This window comes from Acomys russatus, chromosome 13, assembly GCF_903995435.1.
Source record: "Acomys russatus chromosome 13, mAcoRus1.1, whole genome shotgun sequence".
NCBI classification, from domain to species: domain Eukaryota; kingdom Metazoa; phylum Chordata; class Mammalia; order Rodentia; family Muridae; genus Acomys; species Acomys russatus.
The window spans coordinates 20872855-20900062 of NC_067149.1; the positions used below are offsets into that span (position 1 = coordinate 20872855).

Genomic DNA, 27208 nt, shown 5'->3' on the forward strand with positions numbered 1-27208 from the left:
GGTTAATATTCAGGATAGTAACAGGAATAACAGAGTGAGATCATGAACAACAATGACAACAACCAAAGACTCAAGAAAACAATCTAATTAAAAAATAGGATGTATATCTAAACAGAGAATTCTCAAAAGGAAAAATAATAATGGCTAAGAAATACCTTTTAAAGTGTTCAACATCATTAGAAAGCAGGGAAATGAAAATTAAGATGACTTTGAGATTTTTTTTTCTTACCCTCGTTAGAATGGGCAAGATCAAGAAAACAACTGATAGCAAATGCTAGTGAGAATGCAGGGAAAGTGGACCCTTCAATGACTGTTGGTGAGACTGCAAACTAGTGCAGTCACTCTAGAAACCAGTGCAGAGAATTCTGAGAGCTAGTGATTGACTTAGTATATAACCTAGCTATATCACTCATTAGCATATGCCCCAAACTCAATAGCCCACTCCACAGATGTTTATTACAGCTCTATTCACAGTGGCTATACAATATAAAGAACCTAAATGCCCTTCATCTGATGGAATGGAAAATGGAAATGTGGTACATAATATACACAGTGGAATTCAATTCATCAGTAAAAAGAATAAAATCAAGAAATCCAGGTTAAATGAATGGAACTAGAAAATATCATATGGAGTAAGGCAACCCAGAAAGACAAATACTTCATGTTCTATCTTCTTTGTAGACTCAAGTGCTGAGTCTTTAGATGTAGAACCAAACTGATCTCAGAAACTAGAAAAATAAAAGGGACCGTGTGTGTGTGTGTGTGTGTGTGTGTGTGTGTGTGTGTATGTGTGTGTGTGTCACGTGCATGTGTTTGGTGTGGTGTGTGTGTGTGTGTGTGTGTGTGTGTGTGTGTGTGTGTGTTAGAAAAAGCTCTAGAGAGATGGTAAGGTATAGGGTCTATGAGGGGGGAATAGAAAAAATGGAGGGACTTTACTGGAGAGAGAGGAAAGAGGGCAATACAGAGAGAAAGTAAGGAAAGAGAAATAACTATGGATGATGGGAAAAGCTATAGAGATTCATATTATTTTATATTTACTTAAAATACATGTATGTATACACTTATATATATATATATAAACATACACACATATACACATATATATAAATGAAGTATACCACTTGGGGTAACAGTGCTTTTGAGGGAGGGGAGAGGGATAAAATATGCTAAGGAAGTTTGAAATCACATTATTTTATATCTACTTATAATTACACACATATAAAGTATATGCATATACAGATGTGAATAGATGTAGGGATACATAGATAGTTTAAATAAAATAATAGCACTTGAGGTAACAATATTTCTCCAAGAGCCATAAACTATCAACAAAAATCCCAGTGCCAGTCAGGGGAAACCACACTTTGAATTATTGGTCAGGGTAATCCAAGAGACTCCTAAAACAATATAGGTTGTCGTCATAGCCCTTGGATACCTTACAGAAATTGACGGTAGGGTCCTACTGCTGGAGACACACTATACACTTGAGACACAGGATTTGGAGGTGTCAAGCTAGAACTGACCTCTATGCCTCCTTCCTGAGGACTAGCTCTCATAGTATCCAAAGGTGCTACGCCAGCTGCCAAGAGACAAAAGCAAGCATAACCTTAGCTAGCTGTAAAGCGTACAAACACAACAATGACAGGCAGGGCAAGACATCCCTAAGGGTGCACTAGTAGTACTTATATTTTGGGGGTAACCAATATAGTTGCCAAACGAGACCCGCACAATGACAATACCAGCTGACATGCCAGCACGAGTGGGGGAAATCTCACAAAGTGTCATTCGCTAGAAGAAACTAGGGAATTAATTGCTGCCGAGTGACAGGGAAGCAGTTTTCTCTAGGGGCAAAGCCTCCAACAGATTATTCACTCCAAAGTGGCCAGCCCTACACACATATACAGATGAGCAACAATAAATGGATTTATCTCTGTGTGTTATATAAAACATAATTATAATTAAAGAAGTCATACATTTTGAGGAGTGGAGGAACATAGGAGGAGTTGGTGGGAGGAGAGAAGTGGTGGAAAGGATGGTATTAAAATATTTATTAAAATTAAAAATTGAAGACATTTAGTTGAAATGGACATTTTACACAGTCCACAGTAAAAATTCTGGCTGCCACCCCTCCCATTCCCTTTCCATAGTTAGTTTGCTTTTTTTTTTTTTTTTTTTTTCTTTAGTGACTGGTTAGGGATGTTAAATGGAGTTGTTTCTCCTGCAGTGGTGGTTGGCAGAGGCCAAGAGCACAGTCTGCTTGAGAGACTGGGCTGGTTTGTGTTTCTTGGTGTCATGGCTGTCTGTTAGCTAGTACTCATGACTAGCTGATTGTTCTATTGTTCTTGACAATAGCTTTTGCAATAACCAGCCTAAAACTTTGATCTGATGAAAGAGAGGCTCCTTTTCAAGGGCAGGGTGTTGTCCATCTTTAAAGCTGCCCCTCCCAAAATAAGACAATAGCTCTAGACTTCTGTTCTGGCTGTATGCACTATGCACTGTACAGTTTCCATTACACTGATCTGTGTTAGAAGGGAAGAGGAAGTTGAGAAGTCACAGCCAAATGCCACAGACTGTCACCTTGCACAATTTAGTAGATTTTCTTGCTTAGATGTCTTACCAATAGGCTTCATGCCATTTGGAACTTTTCCAGAAGGCTTAAACAATTGCCTTTAAAATATGTATTAATATGCTTGTCAGCAAATTATTGTTTTGTCAATCAAAGAGTCTACCATGTTCCTCACACTGCCACTCTGAGAGCTAAACCCAGTGCTCACTAAGCATTAACGGGTTTTACTCACTTATGCAGCTTTACCCTCTCACTATGGAACTAGAATGCTTGTCAGTTCTACTCATCCCACTAGTCTCAAAGCCAGGACACACAGTAGTCCTGAGGCAGGAAAACAGCACAGGAGGAAGTTCCAGAGGTGCACGAGAAAGGAACATGACACTGGCAGCCCTTACCACTAGAGCTTCATCTAGCTGAGGGAACATGCCTGGAAAAGCCTGCCCTATACAAACTTGGGAGAGATGAGTTCTAAGTTAACAATGCATAAAAGGCCATTGGAGCCCTCACACCAGCTCTTCTTGTCCTCTTGGAACCAGGCCACAGGGGAGACATAGCACACCTCCAGGCCATCCTGTTTCTCCCCCTTAATGAACTATTTCCTGTCCTGTAACTATAGAGTTTCTGTACAATTCATTGCAAAGAGCATTGACGACCCATAAATTCCAGGGTCTGCTCTCGAGACTCACATCTGCTCCATTAACAGTCTTTTGAGAATGATTGGCTAAATGAATGGATGAATAACTGCCCATGGCCTACACCCTAGTTTATGGCTTGCCGTAAGATCTAATGGCTGATGGTATCTTCATGTGACAGAGTAGGAACAGACAAAGAGTTACATCAAGATGAACAGATAAGTGAAGGCAGCTTGCAGATGAAGCTTGGGAGCTTTCTTACCCTGACATCATCCAGGGAATATATATGGGACAAGAAGCCCCAGACATTCAAGTGGGAAGGCGTGGGTGGGTATAAAAGACACTTGAGGCCTGTCTCTAGAAGTGTGCAGGTGTGGCTGCTGTGCCACATGTGAGTTAGGAGGTGGCAGAGAGGAGAGAAGCTAGTGCTCTGACCTATGAACACCTGAAAAAGGCAAGCCTGAGTTGACCAGTCCACTACCATGCCGGCGCCGATGGCTCCCAAGACTGAGAGCAAGCGAAAGACTAGAAGAAACCCCACCTGGGATTAAGGACCCGAAGCATGTGTGAGCCCCAGACAGACGAGCCTCACATGGGCAGGCCAGGTGAGGAGCGAGCTGGAGATGACCACCAGACCAGCATCATGGGGCCTGGACAGGGAGCTATGCTGAGATAACCATCAGTCCTGTACCATGCAAGCCTGAGCGGGGGTGCAGACCATGCCTGAAATGACCCCTTCCCAGTGCCATAATGTACAAGTGGAGACATAACACTCCTGAGACCACTCCTGAGATGATCTCAGACACTCAGAGACCGTGGGCGCCTCTAAGAGGAGGGAAGAAATGGAAAAGAAAGAGAAACAGAAGAATGTGGGGACAATGAAGAGAGGCAGAACTGGAGACTGGAGAATAATGAGGAATGCCTGATGGGAATAGCCAGTGATGCCACCCGGGACCATGGTGGGTTCCTAGATCGTGAAGCCACTGGGGGCGACATCTGGGTCCATGGCCTGGAAGCAGCAGAGGTCTGTTACCACCAAAAGCCAGGCAGATGTCCTTGGTTTGGGCTGCTGCCCAGGGACATGTTGATGTCTGAGGGCTGTGTAGAACTGGTCTCATCCCTCACATGAGTATTATGGGAGAGCTGGCCCTGGGTACATGAAAGCAGGAGAGATGACTCTGCCCCTAGCTAGCTATAGTACTCCACACTGCAGGAGTTGCATGGATGAGGGAGAGATGCCCTCTTCCCTCCCCCCCTCCCCCCCATCACCACCTGTGGCAGGTGGGAGACCTGGCCTTGGAGTCATGAGAGCAGAGGAGCTGTCTCTGCCCCTCTCCGGCTACAGCACTCAGGATAGCAGGTGCTACACTTTGGCTGGGCAGCAAGGTAGAGCTGACCCTGGTGATGGGGGTATCAATTCAGATCTACCCCCTTCCCCTTGCCCCTATAGCAGTCACGAGATGTCCCTGAAGTCATCAGAGTTGGAGAGCTGGCCCTGCCCCTCATCTGCTGGAGCACTTGGGAGAACAGACCCTGTACCTTGCCTGGGCAGCACAATAGAACTGGCCCTGGATGTGGGGTTGCAGGCGAGCTGGGTGTGAGTGTGGGAGAGCTGGCTCTGCCTCTTGTCTGCTGGGCAGCCGAATGGATGAGGGAGAGACACTCTCCTCCCTCCCTTGTCCCTTGTTATCTATGGCAGACAGGAGAGCTGGCCTCCAGGATCATGATAGTAGGAGAACTTGGCCATGTCCCTCACCAGTTGCAGCACTCAGGAGAGTGGGCCCTGCACCTCACCTGGGCAGCAGGGTAGATCTGGTCCTGGTAGAAGGGGTTGCTGGTGAGCACCCTGAGGGCATGAGAGTGGGAGAGCCAGCAGGTGGATGACAGCTCAGATACTTCTCAGGTTCAGAGTAGGGCTTTGAATTGGCCCACTCCAACATATACTCCATCGATATACTGCTGGAATTTGTGAAGGGGCCAGACAGATTCAAAACTACAGGATTTCCAAGACACAGGGCAACAACAGGATATCTGAGAGGAGTCCCAGTGAGGTTCAAGTATTGGTAGAGTAGCAGAAGCCAGAGGCCTCGCATCAGACCAATGAGTCGTTGAACTAAACATCTGCAAGCAAAGAAGTGTACTGTGGGGCACACTGTGACACACTACCACTTCTGCAAGTTTTTTTTCTCTGTTGGGTGGTGGGGAGGGGAGGTTGCAAGGGTGGAGGGCGGGTACAAGGAGAGGTGGAGATGAGTTGGGTTGGGGTGCATAATGCGAACTTCACAAAGAACCAACAAAAAGTAAAAAAAAGTATTTTAGGGCTCTTAGGGCTCTTTCCTCCACTGCTATTCTTGGGAGTACATTTTCTTTCTTAAAGGCTTCTCTATTTCTCCCCCATCGCTGACTTAAAAACATCTCTTTTCTCTCCGGGTCTCTTCCTGGCAGCTGCTGAGATCTTTACCTAAGCAGGGCTGCTTTTCTCTTATGCTCTGATAAAACTGCCCTGGCCTTCTGAGTCTACTTCTAAGCCCTTTATTTAATGAGACCAAGAACTTGGAAATGGAACCTCAGTTTCTCCAGGAATGCTCCCAGTGATGAAAGTAGCAAACAACCACATCCCTTTATTTCCACATAACTTAAAAACAAAACAGGTTTGGCTTTTTACTGAACACATTGACAAATGAGGTTTAGTGAAAACCATGCCATCAGACTCTTTAGACACTTCCTTCTGGCTTCCACTTTCTCCTCCTCAGGAGGGAGCAGGATTGCCTGCAGGCAAGGCTCCAGCTGCTGGACCAGGCCTATGCCCTCCACCCCAGTTCCAGATGAGGCCACCAATTTGACACTGGCAAGAGTCTCTGCCAAGAATCCAGGCCACAGAGGTCCCACACTTACATCAGTTGCTTTCACAAGGGAACAGATCTTGTTGTCCTCTGTGGCCACCACCTTGTACAGGATGAGAGTGGAGTGATGCCGGGAACTCAGGGGCTGAGGCCACAGTTCAGACTGTCAGAGTTGTGCCAGTCACTGTTGTGGCACCTGGCCCCAGAGAGGCCTTAGCTCCCTTGGAAGGACGGGGCACCTTGGCAGAAGCTGAGGCTAGGGACCACATATCTTATTTTTGTTTTGATTACAGTGCTGAGAGACTGTCACACCTGTGGAGTTATCAGGTTGGTGGCTGATGGAGACAAAAGAATAAGAAGTACAGCTGTGGCATCCTTACCTTCCAGCCTTCTGCTCTGGAGTCTGCCTTTTTCTTTTTAACCTTAAATAGTCCTTTACGGCTATAAATAGCTTGCTGCAGAAGGTAAATAAATTTTGTTTGAAACAAAGTCCTGCTATAATGGAACTAGCTTTCTTATTAGAATCAAGAAGCATGTGTCTATTCCTGGCCTGGGCTATTGCTCACTTGGTCCCACCTCCTACTGTGTGTGTATGGGGGGGGGGGGACGGACAGGGGGAAGGGTGGCTAGACAAGTTGATGGCTATTTTTGCTCCAAAGATGCCTTATCTTTAAACATATGAACAACGGCTGATAAGCATAGAATGTTTCCAAGGCACCTTGCACAGTGTCGGATAGATACACCAGAAGCTCGCAGAGAATATTAGGTATCATAATTACCTGCAGAGAGGGTGCTGTACAGACTTGCCCACCGACTATGGTAGGCAAGTGCTAGGAAGGTATACTTCTCATGATGTAGTACATTTGCAAAAGTTATCCTCTTAAAATTGAGAAGCTAAGTGCTCCTGACCCATCCCTTGTTGGTACATCTTTTCTGGTCTCCCCGTCCCCTCCTCTGGGTCTTTGTTTCCCACTGTTCAATGCCAGGCTAAATCGAGCCCAGCAGGAGATTACTAGAGTTCCTTCTATTAACATGAATCTTCTCTCCACATAGGAAACTGCTGGGACAGGATATTATTTTGAAAAAGATACAGTTACCCCTTTGATTTGTGAGTGACCAGGTCAAAACATAAAGGGATACTGATAAAATGAGAGCATCTGCCTTGAAATGGGCGGTAGAAAGGGGTTAACATACATCACAAATATACTTCCATCTAGAGAAGTTGGGAGCATTAGGGCTAATGTATAGGAGCATAAATCACCAAGGTAGCCATACTCTATAAGAGGCAAAGGCATCCTTAGAGGTCAAGGACCTCACTTGTACCATGTCAGGTGGGAGGTGGCCTAGGGCCACTTCTGGCCCTGCCTCTTACCAGCAGTGTGGAGTGGGACACAATGTGTTTCTTCTCTGTGCCCATTAAATAGTCTTTGCCTTGTAGATTTGATGGGTTATAAGATAAAGAAGGCAAACTGTCAAGCACACAGTAGCTGCTTAATAAATGTTTATACTGCCTGAGTGTAAACACAGCATGTAGTGTCCTTAGAATCAAGGAGCCACGGGTACACACCACTCACACTGTCTACCCTGGAGCCTGGAGAGTTCCTGATAGCAAGGATAAGCCCCATGCTCATCCTGTTCATCTTCCCACCCTCCCCCTACTCCGAGACCCCATAATACAGCTGATAGGAAGCTATGTATACACCCTGGAGGTCATCAGGGGACAGGCTAGGGCAGATGTAAGAGCAAGCTGTTTTCGTGAATTATTTAGCACCTTCTCTGAAGGGGCCTGGTGTGAACTGCACAGACAGCTCCATACACAGCAAGGTAACAGCCTGTGAGTCATCACCAAGAGCCACATTTGTCTTCCCTTAAAGGGTACACACAGCAAACCCCTCCTGGGGGTAGGGGCTTGGCAGAGTTTTCTCCACTCAAGTCATCACAATGAGGAGGTTGCAGTGGGAAAGGCTGTTAGGAGTCTGTCCAAAAAAGGCTACAGAGAGGGAGTTCAGCTAACTGGGATAAGAGAAGACATGTAGTGGCAATGGGCTATACTAGGGATAAAAGTTTACTCCAGAGAAAGCAGGAGTATCTTGGACCGAACCACTGCTAAGCTCAATCTTAGCTAGGTATTATCCACAGACACCTCCAAGCCCACAGTCCTTTGGGAATCTTCATGCAGCTAAGATGATGGCTAGCAATTCAGGCCATAGGGACACTGAAGAAGAGAAGGGTTATAAGCTTGATTTGTAGGTGACATTTACACTGCATCCAAAACATCTAATTGAATCCTTCAGGGTTATACCTACAGTCTCATCATAGATAAGGCCATGAACGTGTAAGTAGTTAAGTGTAAGCATTCATCTAAATTTTAAATTCATTTCTTCTTCTTCTTATTTTTCTTCTTAAAATACCCATTTAGCCTGTTAAATCTGAACTTCTCTTTCCTTAGTAGGTTTGGGTTGATCATGATGTCAGGGACACCTGTGTGGACCACCGTAGCATGAAGAGTTTAGTCGAGTCAAGACATACTCTTGAAGCACAAAGTCCCGAAGAATGAATGGTCAAGTTCATTGCACTTATTGTGAATGAAGAATTAACAGCTATAACTCATGTTCATAGACACAATAATGGGAAACACTGAACATAGACAGCCTTTTTGCAAGCCAAACCAAGTTGGCTTTGGAAGGAGCCCACGGAATACAACTGAAATTGAGGAAATAAAGGAACTTTGTAGGACGCTGGAGACCCATGAGTTCTTTGCCTAAAGTCCCTATGTGAGCTGAAATGTCTCAGTAAGTCTGACCCAAGGGTTCTGCAGAATTAATTCATCTTCTCTGGCCAAGTCATCTGTTTTACTGGCCAGGTGCTGGGAGTTCTCCCCACAGCACGGAACACCTGATCTTGCTTGGCACCATCACCAGGCCCCCTGCTGAAAATTCAGACTTACAGCCTTCCCCTCCTCTTAGACCTTTTGAATCCATTCTCTAGGTGTGGAGCTGAGCCAAGGAAGTCTGTGCATGCCCTCAAGGGATTCTGCATATAACCACCATTCATCAAAAAACAAAACAAAACAAAAAGAACGGAAGAGAGTGAGCAACAGCAGGAGGGTAGAGGACCCACTGAGGGGCTCAGTATGGCCAGCTGCTATCTCCCACATGAAATTTGACCCACATTTGAGTTCTCCTGGGTTAACACTAGAAGTCAAGAAACTGTTGTGATGCAGATACCAAGAAGCAGGTGTGTGAGGTTTTCAAGGCCATATGGCCCAGGTCATCCAGGTTGCCACAATGGCTTGGCTCTACAGCTATGGAGTGAGAGCCGTCCTAGCCAAGGATGTTTATTTGTTACTTATCTCATTGCTATGATAAACTGTCTCACAAAAGCAACTTAAAATGGGAAGCGTTTATTTTGGCTTGTAGTTTGAGGGCATGCAGTCCATCACGGCAGGAAAGGAATAGTGGTAGGCACACCAGCCAGCTGGTCACAACTGCTTCTGTAGTCAGCGAGCAGACAGAAAAATGCTGATGTTCGGCTTTCTTCTATTCAGGCTAGGGCCCAGGCCCATGAAATGGTTCTAAACACATGCAGGTAAAACGTAAACCTTCCTAGAAATGTCACACACAGAGGTATATTTCCATGGTAATTTTAAAGCCAGTCAAAAACGATAATGAGGATCCACCAGCATAAACAGTATCGCCTTTTATCAAAGCTGGCTGGAATGGGGGTGAGTTTGCATTGCAAAGCGTAGTTTGTAGACTTCATATCCAAATAATTATCTTCTACCTTTTTTTTAAATGCCTATATTTATGGAGAGGCATGCTACAGCTGGCATGTGGCCAAAAGACAACTTGAAGAAGTCATCTCTCCTTCCAAACGTGGGTCCCAGTGACCGAACTCAGGTCACCAGGCTTGGCTCCAAAGAGCCTTTGCCTGTTAAGCCATCTTGCTAGCCTCTTAAATAATGGCTTCTCTTAAATATTTTTTTTAAAAAAAAGAGTAATAAATAAAAAAGACAATATAGTATCTAGCCCTGTAGAACTCAGGTTCCCAAGAGGCACCTCGATTGAGTCATCTTCTTTCAGCGGGAGACACAGTCCCTGGCCATCTATAGCATCAACGTCTTTGCTCCCAAATACCAGAGGAGCCAGGGATTTCACACGATTCTTCTTGTCCTTGTGCACTTACTGCAGCCACATAAATGCACGCACGTACAGATGTGCTTTTGAGCATGCGTGTGCAGTATGTTCACACCTGTGTGTCTTAGCTTTTTGCCATATCGATGTGTTTTTGAGCATGCGTATGCTGTATATTCACACCTGTGCATTTTAGCTTTTCACCAGTGCTTGTGGCAGAACCTCAATCATCTCTAAGTTATAACAACTTAACACCGGGAATGAATCCAGGAAATATTCAGCGCAGGACAGCTGCCTTGGTATGGTGCTGGCTTCATACTGAGGGCATCTGGGAACTTGCAGATGCACTAAGGGCTGCCCCTGGGCTTTTCTTGACTAAGCCGGGTTCTCCAGAGGGAGCCACTTGTCATAAAAAAAAATCCACAGCCACGCTTTTCTTTAAAAAAAAAAAAAAAAAAAAATCCATCCTTATAATAGGAACATTAACCCACCAGAGGAGAGGAGACTGGAAGTTGACTCCTCAACCAGATAATCAATTACTTACTTTTCTGAGGACTCGTTCATTTTGCTAGAATCATTTACTTGCTCACCTACATCTTTCCTATGAAGAAGGTAAATAACTTCCTTGAGTGTTCACTTTTCTTTCTTGTGTGCCCCTCAGTAGGTAATAACGGGTCCAGCTCATCTGTTAATCTGTCTGCTTGATATTTATTTCTTAGACTAAAACACCAAGCCTGCAGATTGGCAAGAGGGCCCGGCCTGGTTTGGAGCTCAGGGATGCAGGCTCCATCTCCTGATCTCTCTTGGTCATTATTACTTGACTAATTGTTACTTTATACTCCGAGAAGCTGCTGCCTCTTGAATACAACTGCAAACACCTTTTATCCTCTTTTATGTTTTTTTGTGGGATTCTGATGGGAGAAGAGTAGTAGTGATAGCCTGGAAAAGAGGGCTGTAGCATTGGCAAAAGCAGAGAGAAAGGCTTATTTCTGTTTTCCTCTATACTAGCTGTGTAACCACAAATCTAAATAGATACAAATCCATCACACTGGTCCTTCAGTGTCCACTCCACATCCTACAAAGAGGAGCCAAGGAGAGAAATCCCTACATGCATGTGCCTTGGACCAGAACAGCTGAAGGTTCTTTGGAGAGCATGAGGATCAGCTATGCCTTCCACTGTGGCTTGCTTTCTGTCTCTGTGATAAGTACCATGTCTAAAATGAACTCCAGGATGAGACGATGCATTTGTCTCACACATCCTGATCACAACCCACCACGAGGGTAGCCAAGACAGGAACCCAAGCAGAGCAGGAACCTCGAGGAGGAAGTGAAGCAAACCCCACAGAGGAACCCAGTTTACTGGATTGCTCCCCAGGGTAACTTTCACCTGTCTTTCTTCTACTTCCCAGGATTACGTGCCCAGGGTGGCACTGCTCACAGTGGCAAGGCCCTCTGACACTTATCATTAATCAAGAAAATGTCCCACAGACGGCTTACAGCCACTCTGATTGATAGAGGCGCCTTCTTAGTTGAGGGTCCCTCTTCCTAGATGACTCTAGTTTGTGCCAAATTGACAAGCAAACTAACTACGTACCTAACTAATGAGCACACTGTCTAATAATTTTTCTCATTTCTGAAGTAGTGGCTAGAAGCAGGGGTCTTACTTGAAAATTTCTACCTTGATTCTGTTCCCTTTCCTTTTCTCCCAATTTCTAGATGCCCCAGACAAATTAATAATGTGCATTCAATAATAACTTTGTTCTTAAGAAGGAAAGAGAACACATCTTATATCATTTTCTTTTTTGTTGTTTTGGGGTGTGTGTGTGTGTGTGTGTGTGTGTGTGTGTGTGTGTGTGTGTGTGTGTGTGTGTGTGTGTTGTCTAGGCAGGGTCTCTCTGTACAGTCCTTACTGGCTTAGAAATCACTATGCAGGCTAGGCTGTCCACAGGTTTCCAGAGCTCTGCCTACCTCTGCTTCCAGTGTGCTGAACCACCACATCTATGTAATTTTCTTAGCCGTCTAGCTGCTTTTCAAGTGAAGTTGCAGAGATTAATGGAGGAATATCCAATACCACCCTGTGCTCAGGAGCCCTTGGATAGTGCAGAGTCCTCCACATGGCTCTTCCTGGTCCTTTTGTTCAAAGTGTACCCTCTCTCCCATCGTGTCTACCCCAGAAATATTATTTTAAAAGAAAATGTATGATTCTTCAGCTTTTCTGGGTGGTATGTTTCATGAAGACTCACCAAAATTCTTTGATAGGTTACACAAGTTAATTTTCCATTTACATTATAGAGTAACAATTTATTCTGCAAGAACACTAGCCAACTCTGAGAGCCCCACTTTAGCAGATGCCTTGGCTAGGGGCCAAGATGCCTGGACTCTTGTACCCTCTTCCCACACTTGCAGTCATTTCTCTCTCTCTCTCTTTCTCTCTCTCCATCTATCTTCTTCCTTTCTCACATGCTCGTGTGTGTGTGTGTGTGTATGTGTGTGTGTGTGTGTGTGTGTCTGTGAGCGTGCAGAGGTCAACCTTGGCTGTCATTCCTCAGGATATTACTCCCTTTGGTTTTTGAGCCTGGGTCTCTCCCTAACCTGGAACTTGTCCATTCATCTAGGCTGTCTGAGCAGTGAACCAGCAAGTATTTGCCTATGTCTTCACCTTCCCAGAGCTGGGACTGCAATTGTGCGCCACCATATTTGGCCATTTTGTTTTGTTTTGTTTTGTTTTGTTTTGCAAGGCAGGGTTTCTCTGTGTGTAGCCTTCCTGTCCTGGGCTCACTTTGTAGATCAGGCTGGCCTTGAACTCACAGAGATCCACCTGCCTCTCCCTCCCTAGTGCTTGGATTAAAGGCGTGTACCACCACTGTTTGGCTCATTTTTATTTTTTTATGTGGGTTCTGGGAGTTGATCTCAGGTTCCATTCAGGTACAGCAAGGGCTTTAGCAACCAAGCTATTTCCCCAACACTATAGAGGCTTCACTTTGGGAAGATTTTTACCCATTCTAGCTTTTGCATGTTTAAAGCACCAAGCAGCCTACAGCACTGACAACAGAGGCAAGGGCATACCAATCTTGTAAGAAAGAAGTCGAGTTGGATGGATAGACTCATAAAAGGAAAAACAGACACTTAGGAACAAAGGCTGTGATGATGAACTGAGCATTTGGTACAGCCTCACCATCCCAAGCTCAGAAATGAGCATCTCCACTGGCAGAATAAAAAGGCTTAGGGGTATAAAGGGTGTCCCAAAGGAAAAGAGAAAATGATACAGAAGTTTGAATGTAGGTCTGTCTTATATCAATATATGGAGACGATTAGACTTGACAATCTTTAAAAATAAAAAAATTAGGGATACCATTTTAAAGGATGTCTTTTAAAATTTATTATCTGTGGATCAAGGTAATATTGAGTTTCAATGGTTGCCTAATGCTAGACAGGGCCTAGAGCATCCCTACTTTGATATTACAATTTTTATAAGATTTTTGTTGTTGTTACTGGCACCTGTGCCAAATACAGTCAAATATGGCACAATGATGCATTCCTCAATGCTAGAGCATATATATGACAGTGATTCCATAAGATCCTACCCTCTAGGGACTTGAAGTCATCTTAGCTTGAATAACTATACTTTGATATTAGCACAATGACAAAACCACCTAATGATGTGATAGGTAGTGAGGGGCACGCGCCTGGGTTGGAAAGCCTCCAGTATCATCTCTGGCCTCTATCCCCCAGGTGCTACTAGTGAATCTTTCTCTAATCACCAAACTAATGATGTCTTCAAAAACTGATGATGTCCTTTCAGGAACAGCATTGCCCATACTAGGAACCACTGCCCTAGAATCAGTTCAGAATATCACTTTCAGGCCTTCCTAAGCCTTTTTGAGGGCTACACAGGAGAAAATAAGATTAACAATTCTGGTGTAAAATTTACCAGAATAGAATTCTCAACTCAGTCCCTTATTGGCCATTGGGAGTAGGAGGTGGGGAAGCTATTCAGCTTCTTTGAACCTTTCAGCATAAAATGTGGGCAAATCTTCTGGGGGAAAAACAGATGAGATAATTTAGATGGAGCTTTGAACAAAGTACCTGACACACAGTAAGTGGAATAGCAATAGCTCTCATCAGGATGACCATGGAAAGGAGATGTTGGTAGATATCAAATTTAGTTATCTCATTTCACACATAAGTAAACTGAGGCTCATAAGTGGAGATACTGATCATGAACACAACTGTTTTAGTTAGGGTTTCTATCAATGTGATAAAATACCATGACCAAAAGCAACTTGGAGAGGAAAGACAACTTCTGAAATAGAGTTTAATTGGGCTTACATTTTTAGAGGGTTAGAGTCTATAATCACAAAATGGAAGCATGATGACAGCACAGCACGGAGTTCATACTGGGAATGGCACCCGTCTTTTGAAACCTCAAGGCCCACCCCCAGTGACACTTTCTCCCACAACCCCAAATCCTTCCCAAACACTTCTACCAAGTGGGGGACCAAGTATTCAAATATATGAGGACCTTTCTCACTCAAACCACCCTGGTCCTCCCATATCAGACATGAATCAGGAGAATGCACCACAGGCTCCTGCATGGGCCAATCTAGTATTGGCATTTCATTTCAGGTTTCCTCTTCCCAAAGGTCTCTAGCTCCTGTCATGTTGGCATAAAGCTAGACAGCACAATGGCACAGGCCATTCCTCTAAGAATTATACATTATTTGCCTTGGCCTTCTGTTCTGAATGACCTCCATCATTTTCCACCTAAAAGTATCTTAGAGAGTCTTAAAGTATTCTTTCTATATCATCCATGTTCATTCACCTCACAATTGGAGCATTCTATCCTGTGCTAGCCACATTATAGAACAAGAAAGGTAGCATCTTGAAGGAAGACCCTACTGCCTGTCTACTGGGTATAAAACCATAGACAAAGGAGACAGAGAATCCTGTAGCATTAACTTGTATGGTATCACAGTGGGGACTCTGAGCAACACACCTAGCATTTCAAAAGTTGAAGTACAGCGGCGACCTTGATAGTTGACCTTCATCAACTAGAGCCCTGCAGCGCCTTGTGTTTGATAAAAATAAAGGCCTGCAGGCAGAGGGGAAATGCAGAATTCTGAACTAATTCAGTGAAAATATTTGTGCCACTACTAATAATCAAAGCTAGAAATGATGGGATCTCAGCCCCAGTGGGAAACCCCATACTAATATGCTCCGATTTGTATTCTTATTTTTGCTTTATCTTTTTTTTTTTTTTTTCTGGGAAGAGATGAGATGCACTGGCTGGCAGAAAGGAGTCATGTAGTCACTGCTGCAGTAATTAGTTTCCCACTTGAAAATGTCAGGATTAATTATCAAGTCGCATGTAGAAGCAGACTCTTCCTAACTAGGGTTGACATTTAATCATGCTGGATTTAGTAGACATGTGCTGGACGTTCTAATGTCTACTAATGTGGCTACCAGGTAATGTCAATAAAAGGAAAAATAATGATAAATCTAGAGGAGAAAGGATGAATGGTGGGGGGTGGGGGGGAGTGTGTGGGGGTGGGCGGGTGGGCGGGCAATATTTAGACCTGATTGGTTTCTTGCCTTTAAAATTAGCATAATCCATGCTTTACTTGATTTTCAGCTGCAGGAGGAACAAGGCTGAGTCCCTGGGTCAAGTGGCTCATGGTTTAAAAGTGGAAGCGATAACTGCGCAGATAACACTCATGGATGATGGTATGGGGGTTGTGGTGTGGGCTGATGACTCTAAGCCAGTGTGCCACAGTGAATAAGAATGTACAGTGAACCCTTTAAACCTAGACTGTTACATCTTGGTCTGTATGTTTAATGTACCCTCTAACACTGACATCTACCCTGATGAAGGTGGACTTAGCTGACTTGGCCACATGATTTCAATGGGGTGATTTATAGTTGTAAGAGGCATGAAGTACAATCTAATTTGAAGCCAATTTTCTAAGACAAAATGTCCTCACTGGGTAGATGATGTTGTTATCTCCCTCTTCACATTTCTAAAGTACTCTTTAAAAGAGAAGGGCAACCCCGATTCCTTAAAATGTCCCACGCAAATTTCCAGTGTGTGTCTGTGATCCACAAACAAAAGACTGGACCATAGATGAGCATGAAGATGAAGCCGTCTTTCTTGGTCCACTGGCTTTCTCACACCTGGACAAATAGAAAGACACTGGGTTCAAAGACATTTTTAGAGTCAGAGCAATGGAAGTGGCTTTCAGTGCCTACAATAGCCTTCTACCTTTGCTTTCTAATTTAATTTAATTTAATTTTTTCATTGTCTTGGAGACTAATGTGGGACCTCGCACATTCCAGGCAAGTGTCCTACCACTTAGCTGTATCCCCTGATCTCTTTGCATTTGTTTTACTTTGGGAGAGGATCTGGTAGGTTACCCAGCCTGGCCTTGTGCTTGTGATCCTCCTGCATCAGCACTTTCTAGTAGTTGGGATGATGAGCCTGTGCCACCAAGCTCTGCTTCCTCCTAATTCCCGACAGAATGTTCAGAATCTTGTGTTCTAGCTGTAGGCTGCTTCTGTTAGGAGCCTGCCCTCCTAACAGCAGAAGATTTAATGGAAAAGGGCCTGGAAGAGGTGTTGCGTGTTTGTACACACACTGACGACAGGCTGTGGGCTGGGTGACGGACGAACTATTCTGACCAATCTTTACAGAGAGAACTAGGAGAGAGTTTCTTTTCGGTACCAATGGATAACTCCCAAGAAAGATTTAAATGTGGGATAGTAGCAGCTAAGCATTCTTTAGCTGATGTTCCCAGCTTTGAAATGTATATTTGATCTCTGAGGTAGAGTGTGCAAGAAGGCAGGAATGAGATGAACAGCCATCAGAAAAAGTCCAAACTCTCAACTGCTGACTACCCAGGTATTTCTGCAGTTCTCTCTTAGGAACCCACAGTTATTAAAAAAAAATTCCCACTGGTTGGGGTTGTTCTAAACACCACAGAACAAAATATCTTTGGTATATACTCCTCCTCACTGGAAAATGTCACTGGCAAGTTGTCATTGCGAAACCACGCCTCAGAGAGCTTGGTGCCACTTTCAAAACAGCTTTGGAACTGGAAAAGACCTCAAGGATCCACTCAGATAACCCTGACCCAATCTACAGCTCTCTGCATGCCTCTCATCCTACCATTAAAATAAAAATAAAATTCTCTTTGGTCCTTTTTGATCTTGTGAGATGACGCCTGTGATCTGGGTTTCATTAGATCGGTGGTTCTAAAAATTTAGAGAGCAAGGGCTGGGGAGATGGTTCATTAGATCGAGCGCTTGCCTTGGGAGCGCAGGGACCCGAAGTCAGTCTTCAGAACCCTTACAAAATAAGCCAGGCATTGTGGCATACATGCTTGTAGCCTCTAGGCCAATGGTGGACTGACTGACTGCACTTGAGGGACAACATTTGAAGGTGTTCTTGGGCTTTCACACAAACATACATGTGCACGCATGCATAAGCACAGAAACTTTAAAGTGCAACAAGATCATGTGGACAACTTGTTAAACACAGAAGGCTGGGCCTCCACCTGAGGGTTTTCTGCTTTGAGGTGGGTCTCGGGTAGGCGGAGCCTGTGAAGTTTTATTTCCAGTTAGTGTGATGATCTACTCTGAGCGTGCTTGAATTGGATGTTTAAGCTCCAGTGGTGGAGGCATTTCTTCATTTTGATTCATTTTACTGCCAAATGTTTAGCTTTCCTGTGCTTCATCACACTCATGTTTCTGGTAGGAAGTCCCTTCAAACACTCTCTTGCTCCCCAAAGTCCCTGCTGGCCAGTACAGCAAGGAATCCCAGAGCAGGAGGACACGTGATGTATTCAATGGATTCAGTCAAAGGCTCAGTACTATAGACACCGGACACTTGGAAATTCAGGCACGAGGACTCAAGGTCAAGTGAGCTTTGTAACACTTTCTTATTCGGGGGCTGAGGAGATACTGCGGTCATTGAAGTGCTTGCCTTGCAAGCATTAGGATCTGAGTTCAACCCATCAGAATTCACATTTTAAAAGCTAGACGTGGTGCTTTGCTTGTAATTCCAGCAATGGGAAGGTGGACACAGGCAGCTCCCTGCAGCCCCCTGGCCAGCCAGCCTAGCCTGCTTGGTGAGTTCCAGAAAAAGAAAAAATATACATACATACATACATACATACATACATACATACATACATGGTGGGCAAGCCTTCATTAAAGCTTCCAAGATTGCCCTCTGGCCTCCACATGCAGACAAGCACACATACGCACACAGCACCTTTACAACTGTACAATATCCAAAATAACATAGTGAAGTGTCTTATTTTGCAGATGCAGATCCTGAAATCAAAGCATGTCATGTGACCTTTGCAAAACTACAATGCTAGCAGCTATTAGCAGAGAGGTGCCCAAATTCCTTGACCCCCTGATTGCTTTAGTTTCCATTATAGACCCTTCGTCCATAAGGCTGGGCTGCCTGATCACAGTTTTGATAATTGCAGCTCTCGCTATGCATGTACTTTAATGTACACAAAAGATAGCTGCTCTATTTTTATGCCCTTCCCGTGTATTTATAGGCTGCGGATTATCTTTAAGCATTCTGATCTGAAAGGAGTAAGTGACACTGTGAAGTGACTATTATTCCCAGAGGCACTGGATTTTGCAATGCTTTTGTCTTGCATCACACATAGCCTCCTGTATCATCCTGAATCAGGCTTTAATTGTAGGTGGGTTCTTTTTAATCCATTGTTTAACTATGCAAAATTTTGCAGCAATTAAGAGCAAGGCAGGAAGTTCTTTTTGTAATAAGATACCCTTTCCAAAAGGAGTGAAAAGATGCAAGCATTAGAGGTCAGAACTTAACCTGGGCTGTAATCAAGACATGAGAAAAATAACCTTTTCCTCCTAGTTTCTTCAGCAGTACTTTGACTTCTGAAAGGCTGCGCAAAATAACTTCTCAGATGTAGAATACTATGGGGCTGACAACTTAAAATGATTCTTACTAAAGAAAAGACATTTAAATAGGAATCACCACAGGACTGAGACCAGGCCAGGCGGCAGCCCCTCCAGACGGAAGTGATCGAAAAGCAGGCAACAAAGCCCATGTCAGAGACAGCCCACACTCCCCTTACTAGGGGACCCACATGAAAATTAAACAGTTACATTTCTGTAGGGATCCTAGGCCTACCCCATGCATGGTCCCTGGTTGGTGCTTCAGTCTTCACAGCCACGCCCCCTAACCCCCAACCTGGCCCAGGTTATTTGACTCTGCTGGTCTTCTGGAAGAGTTCTTGTCTTCTCTGTGCCCTTCTATCCTCCAACCACCCAACTTTTCCATAAGGCTCCTCATGATCCACCTATTTTTGGCTGGGGATCTCAGCATCTGTTTTGACCCACTGCTGCGAGCATAGCAGAGTATTATAAGTTTTCAACACTGATTCATCATTCATTCCTTCACCCACATTTCCCTATGAGGAGACCAGCATGCATTGTTTTAAGTGTTTAGTAGAATGTTTACTTATTTATGTGTATGTATGCTAATAAAATTTAGATAATTTGGCTTAGTTAAAAAGAGAGATTTTTTTCTTAATTAATCTTTTAATTGTGTGTGCAGTGATAAAAATAAAAAGGAATTGAATTGGAGTAAGGAATTTCATTCTTTTTTTAAAAATATTTAATTTTAATTTATGTGTGTTGGTGTGAGGGTGTCAGATCTTGGAGTTAGAGACAGTTGTGAGCTGCCATGTGGGTGCTGGGAATTGAACCCGGGTCCTTTGGAAGAGCAGGCAGTGCTCTTAACCACTGAGCCATCTCTCCAGCCCAGGAATTTCATTCTTTAATGGCCCTCCCAACACAAGCTGTAAGTCGTCCAAAGATCAAAGTGACCGTGAGTCTGGACTCATTTTTACCAGCCTGTCATTAACTAAGAAATCAGTCACTCCTTTCTTAGATGGCTCAAGAAAATGAACAGTCTTCCCAAGCTTACTCTCATGTCAGTCTGAAAAACTCAAAGCCAACTCCATCAAACTTCCATAACTGACATTATCCTCACTGAGCCTTCTGTGGTGGAAGTCGAATACACAGTGTCTCTTCCCTAAAGAAGGTCATCTTTCTCGGCAGAATAACACTTACACACACATTAAACAATTCATTTACCATCAGTCAGAGTTTGTAGGTCATTCCCACTAGCTTCCTGCTAATGATCTACCTTAGAGGGTTATATTTCATCTTGGTCCTCTTTATCATTTTATGCATTTCAAGGAAAATATTTAATGGTGGCAGTTGACTGGAAGAAACAAAACAATATGTGTATATCTACACATACACACACACACACACACACACAGAATATATATATCACTTGTTAGTCTGCTCCAAAGGAAAACTGCCTCCTTTGCCTGGTAAGTTTCCAATCAGAAAGAACCAAGGAGTTAATTAACAAGCAACCAGCTTGTGTACACAAGACATCCATCCACTCCTTTGCCAAATTGCAGGCTAATAATTAATGCCCACCACAAACAGAGAAAGGTTAACCTCCTGAGCTGTCAAGAAAGAACCACAGATCAATCACCATTCGCATCAAAGGAGTAAAAGATGAGGCCAGCAAGCCAAACACAGCTGGGAAACCTGGTCCCTTCATGTGCTGATGTAGCACCTCTCTTTGAGAAGCATTACCACCCCTCTCTGATACCCCACCCTGTGAAGTGTGGCAAACCTTTCATCCTCATGGAATTCGTTTAACCAAGTCAAATCATAATAATAGACTCTAGAGAAGTCAGGGCAACTGGTATTACCTTGCCTAGCAAGATAACTTACATAAAGCTGAAAGCTGAGTTGAACTTAATTCTTAAGTGAAATTCTTTTTTATTCCTCATGGAAAGCCATAACTTAAAATAGGATTTAATGTAAGCCCCTACAGTTTACCAGTTTTTTTGTTTGTTTGTTTGTTTTGTCTTTTCCACCATGATTTACTCTCTCCAAAATACTATCTGGGAGTCTTCACTTCATGGATTTTCCTAGAGAAGTTTACTGTGAGACAGTGGTTCCCAACCTGTGGGCTGTGACCCTTTTAGTGGGATTGTGTATCAGATATTTACACTATGGTTCACAACAGTAGCAAAATTACAGTTATGATGTAGCAATGAAATATTTTTATCGCTGGGGGTGTCACCACAATGCAAAGAACCAGAGTATCAAAGAGTGATATTAGGAAGGTTGAGAGCTACTGCTGTAAGGTCCCCTCTCTCTCTCTCTCTCTCTCTCTCTCTCTCTCTCTCTCTCTCTCTCTCACACACACACACACACACACACCACACACGCACGCACGCACACCCCACAGTCCCTCCTACATCTGCCCTATCAACAAGCGTGTTCTGTTCTTCATGTCAAGTGTCTTAGATCATTTTTTTCCCTTTTCTTCTTTTCATGTGGACGTGCGTGGACATGTATATTCTGTGTTCACATGTATCTGGGCCCAAAGTTGATGTCTGGAATCTTCCTCCATTTTCTCTACCGTCACACATTTTTAAGGCAAGGTCTCTTAATTAAATCCAAAACTGAACCATATATCTAGAGCCACTAGCTGGCTTGCTCTGCCTTTCAAGGCTGCTTCTTCCTTCTTTACTAGTCTATCCGTGTGACTGATCTCAAGGTCGGAGCGTTATTACTGGGACATGGGGCTTGATAAGAACACTAGGAAAATAAGAGATCATAGCATTTGGGCCAATCAGAGTTGCCAAGGGGGTAGGTGGTGAGAACTTGCCTAAAAGGGGGTGTTGCTGTTAAGAGAGGGGGTGGGGGGCCTTTAGTGCTGCGTGAGGGTGCTTGTGCAGTAGTGTCAGACACCAGGTCCACTGCACAGAACTGCCACTTGCATGTCCACACAGTCTGTTTAGGTCGATCTTGTTTTCACTTGCAATCTAGAGACACCCAAGCAGTCAGGCCACCTCCCCCCTCCCCCCCGCCCATCTGATACGCCCTGCATTTACTTCCTGTGGTCTGTTAAGCGTGCCCCTTCCTATGGGTAGGGGCTTCAACTCCACTGTGCATATCCATACAGATCCTCTAATATGGCTGGAGAGACAGCGCATCCAGTAGAGTTATTATCATACAAACAGGAGAAGCTGAATCTGATCCTCACAACCCATGTTTTAAAAAAAAGCCAGATGTGGTGGTTTCTGCTTGCAGTCCTCCTTAGGAAGACAGATAAAGGCAAATCCCCAAGGCTTACTGGCCAGCCACACTAGCCTAATCCACAAACCCCAGACCAGGGGAAGATCTTGTCTTAAAAACAAACAGCCGCAACAACAAAAACAACCAACCAAATAAACAAAACCAAGATGGAGGTCTCCTGAGGAATGGTACCCAAGGCTGAGTAAAACACACACACACACACACACATACACACACACACACACACACACCCCACATACTGATGAAGAAATAAACTAAACCATGCAAAATGCGGGACCCAATCTGAAAGCAACTGGTCATCTTCACGTCTCTGACTCTAACACTTGCAGGTGGTGGCAATTTTAAACATTGAAAATAAATTTAAACTATCTCTGCTAACGGAGTCCTTTGAGAGAGCATTTTGAATCAGAAGAGTCAAAAAGAACCCCAACAGCTTGCCAGTTCCTGCTCTGCCACCATTTTCGTATGTTCCAACCAATACATTGAGCTCCGAACTGGTTCTTCATCAGCACAAGGCAAGACACCTGAGCTCCCATCAACCCCTTCACACTGAATCAGTGTGCACAAAGGATGAAACCTGATGCAAGGGACACAGGACAGGGATGGGAAGATTTCATTGCCCTAGGACAGAGTTGCCATGACACTTCCCTTTATGTATCTGAGAAGAAACAGAAAGTTTACTCTGCATATGGGGGTGGGAGTGGATTGACATCAGGGATGGGGACTTGCTTCTTCTCCTGGGGGTGGGGAATCTTTTACTGGTGACCATTCATCCTGATGTGAAAGTCTCAAGTTTACTGTTTCTGATCTGCCTCAGGGATCTTTCCTTTCCTTGGCTGCATAGTAATCCAGCTATATTTGGATGCATACTCAAGCCAAATCTAATTCACTTCTTGAATTCTAGGTCATCAAATATGCAACAAATACTGTGCTCCTACTATGTATCACAGTCTGGTCTAGGCACTGGAGACACATGAAACATGAGATTCAAAGCCCTCAGCCTTGATTTACCATCTAAGAGGTGAGGGGGTCTCTTGCCACTTTGCATACAGATGTGATTTATAGTTTGTCTCATGAGACTTTTTTAATGGGTGAATCCAGTTTAATAAAACACAATGGAGGTATTATAGCATATGTTTAAGGAGGCGTTTCAATCAACCCCAAATAGTCCAAAAACAATTAAAAAGCAGAAATAACCTACACCCTTAGTTTTCTATCTCACACAAGGCTGCCGGGAGAATTAAATGAAGTGTTTCAAATAGGAAACAACACAGTGAAAACTAGGAGGCAATCAGCTTGACTAGCTGCTCTTAAGGAAAAAGGCCTTTAGCAAATCACTCCCCAACATAACCTATGTCTTGGGAAAATTTAAGCTCAGTCACCATCAAATACACCCATCACATACGTGGGGGTCCTGCTAGATGTATACAGCCTCCCTGTGTACTGGAGGCCAGGCTGGAACAACAGTGAGTAAGGGGATGGACCTTCACTTCGTCAGCAACAGGGATGGATGCGGCTGCTGTTTGCCCTGATACTGACCGGTCACATGTGTTGGCTTGAGAACACTGTTGCTATGGTTTCCTACACACAAGTGACTTGGGCTTTCCTCTGTGCTTAGTATAAGCCTTCCTAGGAGAACCAGGGCACAGTTAGATCAGGGGCCAATCATCCTTTTCTGTACAGGCCAGGTGTCTACGGCCATACCACCCTGAACAGGCCCGATCTTGTCTGTACAGGCCAGGTGGTACAAATATTAGGCTTGGTGGGCTATGTTGTTTCCCTCTGCTCTGCTCTTGTGGACAACAGTCAAAGTCAATCCAAATGAGTGAGGAATATGGTTCAATAAAACTTTACTTTTCAAGAAACCAGACAGGTTCCAGCCAGAGTTCCCCTACCAGCAGCTTGCTGAGTTAGTGGGCCTTCTGGCATATAACCTCCAAATTCTGAATATCTATAACTTGACCATTTAACGGCCACCTTAAATCTAGCCTTGTGGAAAAATCCTCTGGTTTGAAGTTAAAAGCTTATGGGTGGGTGGTGGTGGTGGCGCACGCCTTTAATCCCAGCACTGGGGAGGAAGAGGCAGGCAGATCTCTGTGAGTTCCAGGCCAGCCTGGTCTACAAAGTGAGTCCTGGATAACCAAGACGACAAAGAGAAGCCCTGTCTCAAAAACAAAACAAAACAAAAGTTTATAGAACAGTAGTAAGAGTGACTATTCATTAGATTGTAAGTGTACATCAAATACTACCCTAATGGCTTTATGTATAATTTCTCACTTAATCCTTAGAACATTATGATAAGTGATGCCATAATTAAAGTATCTCATTGAGGAAGAAGCTGAGGCACCAGTAATATAAACAACCCTCTGAAACAGTACAGCACGGCAGTGCTGGGAGCAACTGCTGGCTGAACTCTGGAGCCCTTGTTCAAGCTGTCACAGAGTTCTTCAGTTTGCCCTCCTCCCCTAACTTACCTCCTCTCTTGTTTCTCTCCCATGAACCTTCCAGAAGTTCACTTGAAAAACCTGGTTCTGTGTACCACATAAATTAAAGGTTGGCCTAAAAATAACACAGGAGTTCATGACTCCAGATGAGGAATTGCTTTTTGGTGCACAATAATTGATTTCTTGACCAGCTTTAGACCTCATAGCAGCTGGGGTATGTATGGCATGCTTTATTTGGAGGTGACCATGGGACAACTGTTAGGTCTGCTGATGCAATCTGCAGTCTCTGGGGAAGGCAGACACAGCTATTTGAAGAATTCTTTAAACTAAGAGAAGGGGGGAAATCAAGGACTTTTATATCACCATAGTTTGTTACCATAAATCTGATCATAAACAAAATTCTCAAGACACAGTGGCCTTGGGAAAAATCAGAGCTCCTTGGAATGTTCAGAGGACCCGGGGCCCACCTCACACGTGTCATCTCCAGGTGAGATGCCTGCAGGGTCCCTCTCAGTGACTGTGAGAGGCACACTTAAACCTCAACACATTCTTCCATGAAACAGGGGATTATTAATACAGACTCAGAGAGTATGTTGGCTGGATGCACACTCATGATCACACAAGTGGATGCCTCAGCTCCAAAAATTGATTCCTTCTCTTGCTTGGCAGTAGAGAGCTGCATTCTCCAGAGAGCCTCCAGTGTTTGCAGCAAGCATGGCGGAAATGCTAATGCAACAGTTTGATAAATTTTTTATGGCTCTTTCCCTTGGCTTGCTGATGTGATTAAGCAAGACTCTCATTATAAAAACCTACTTTTGCCTCCTCTCTTATTTACGAGCGTTATTCCTTCGAATAAAAACATAGCCAAGGTTAGACAAACTGGAGTCATGAATAAGGTGGGAAAAGGAGTGGACTATCTCATGGAAGGCCTTTAGAACTCAGTGCATGTCATCTTCTGCATCTTGGCCTGACAGACAAAGACAGTGCAGAGCTAAACGGGGAGAGGCCTCTAGACTGAAAGCAGCAGTGTTGATATTGATAGTCAGAGAAAGGCGAGAAAAAAAAACACAGGGCTCTGAGATCCGTTTCACATCTCCTGAGAGCCATGCCTACTTCCGGATGATTATGGACTATTAGAGGAAATATTTCCCTCCCACACAGCCCTTATCATTCTTTGAGGCCAGCTCAAATGCCACTACCTCTTAGAAGCTTCCCCCATCCTTCTCACCAAGCCAAAAATTAATCACCATAATCCCATGTTTTTTGATAATACTATTATAGCTTTTATCTCACGGGGTGACTTAAGCATTATAGGCATGAATTATACAGCTGAAAATGAAAACCTGACTCCAACTGCTTGAGCTTCAGTCCAATTATAAGCTGTGTGGTCTTGGGCAAGTTTCGTAAGTTCTCAACACTGTGTTTACTTCTCTTCTCATGAAATGATGATGGGTACCCCACAGGACTGAGATGGCGCAACGTGAACCCAGTGCTACCTGGCAAGCACCTAAAGTTCTCCCCAAGGGCCAGAAATACATGTATATGTTATACATGTAGAAAGAGCATGGACAGTCCTATCAGCTTTCCTCTAGCTTTCCGTTTCAGATAAGATGTCTACTTTCCCAGACACATTCTAAGGCACAGTAGTGAGTGGGGTCACTGAGAAAGGTTGCATGTCTGGTCACTGTTTTCTCACTCTCAAGTCCTTCCTTCCATGCAGTTTGTAAGCTGGGCAGACAAGTGTCGGCCAGTTCCCTCAACATGCATGCCCCAGCTTGCTGCTCTCTGCCCTTGTCTCCTGTTGCCTATGAATAGAAAAAAAGGTTTGGTATGACCTCAAGTACTTTTGTATTTAGGGCAATTCAGCTTGACCATCATCAACTCTAGCTGGACCCAGCCCTTTTTTTTTCCAGGGCTCTTCAAGGGTGACAGTTCTCAGCCTCCCTCCCAGGTTCCTTGGGGGATGTCTTTGGAAGGAGCAGGGTATGTACAAATCAAGCTAACACCCCATTCCTAATAATATGCATGGGTACCTGCCCATTATGCTTGAGGGCAGGAGAGGGAGAGAGCAGAGAAGATTGAGCTGGGGATGGGGAGACTTTCATTAAACACTATTCTGTTAGCATAAGACCTTGGGGAAGATGGTTATCAATCTGGGGTTCATGTTCTAACTACATTAAACACGGCTGAAAACTCTAGTTACAGCATTTTCTGCTTATATGCTGGGTCTAAGCTCCAGGACTACCAATGGATGTCTGAAACCATGGATGGTATTGGTGATGGCTGGTCTTTTTGTTTTTTGTTTTTGTCAGTTTGGCATAAATTAGAGCTATTTGGAGAAAGGACTCTCAATTAAAAAAAAAAAAAAATGCCTCCATAAGATTGGCCTGTAGGCAAATCTATCATG

The 27208-nt window shown here is 44.0% G+C and overlaps 1 protein-coding gene and 1 pseudogene across 3 annotated transcripts in view; one reads left to right on the forward strand and one right to left on the reverse strand.

Moving 5' to 3' along the window:
- Positions 1–27208, reverse strand: part of Prickle2 (prickle planar cell polarity protein 2) — a 353881-nt gene that overhangs the window by 127519 nt on the left and 199154 nt on the right. The gene's annotated exons all lie outside the window — the stretch shown is intronic.
- Positions 3549–3657, forward strand: LOC127197792 (uncharacterized; annotated as a pseudogene).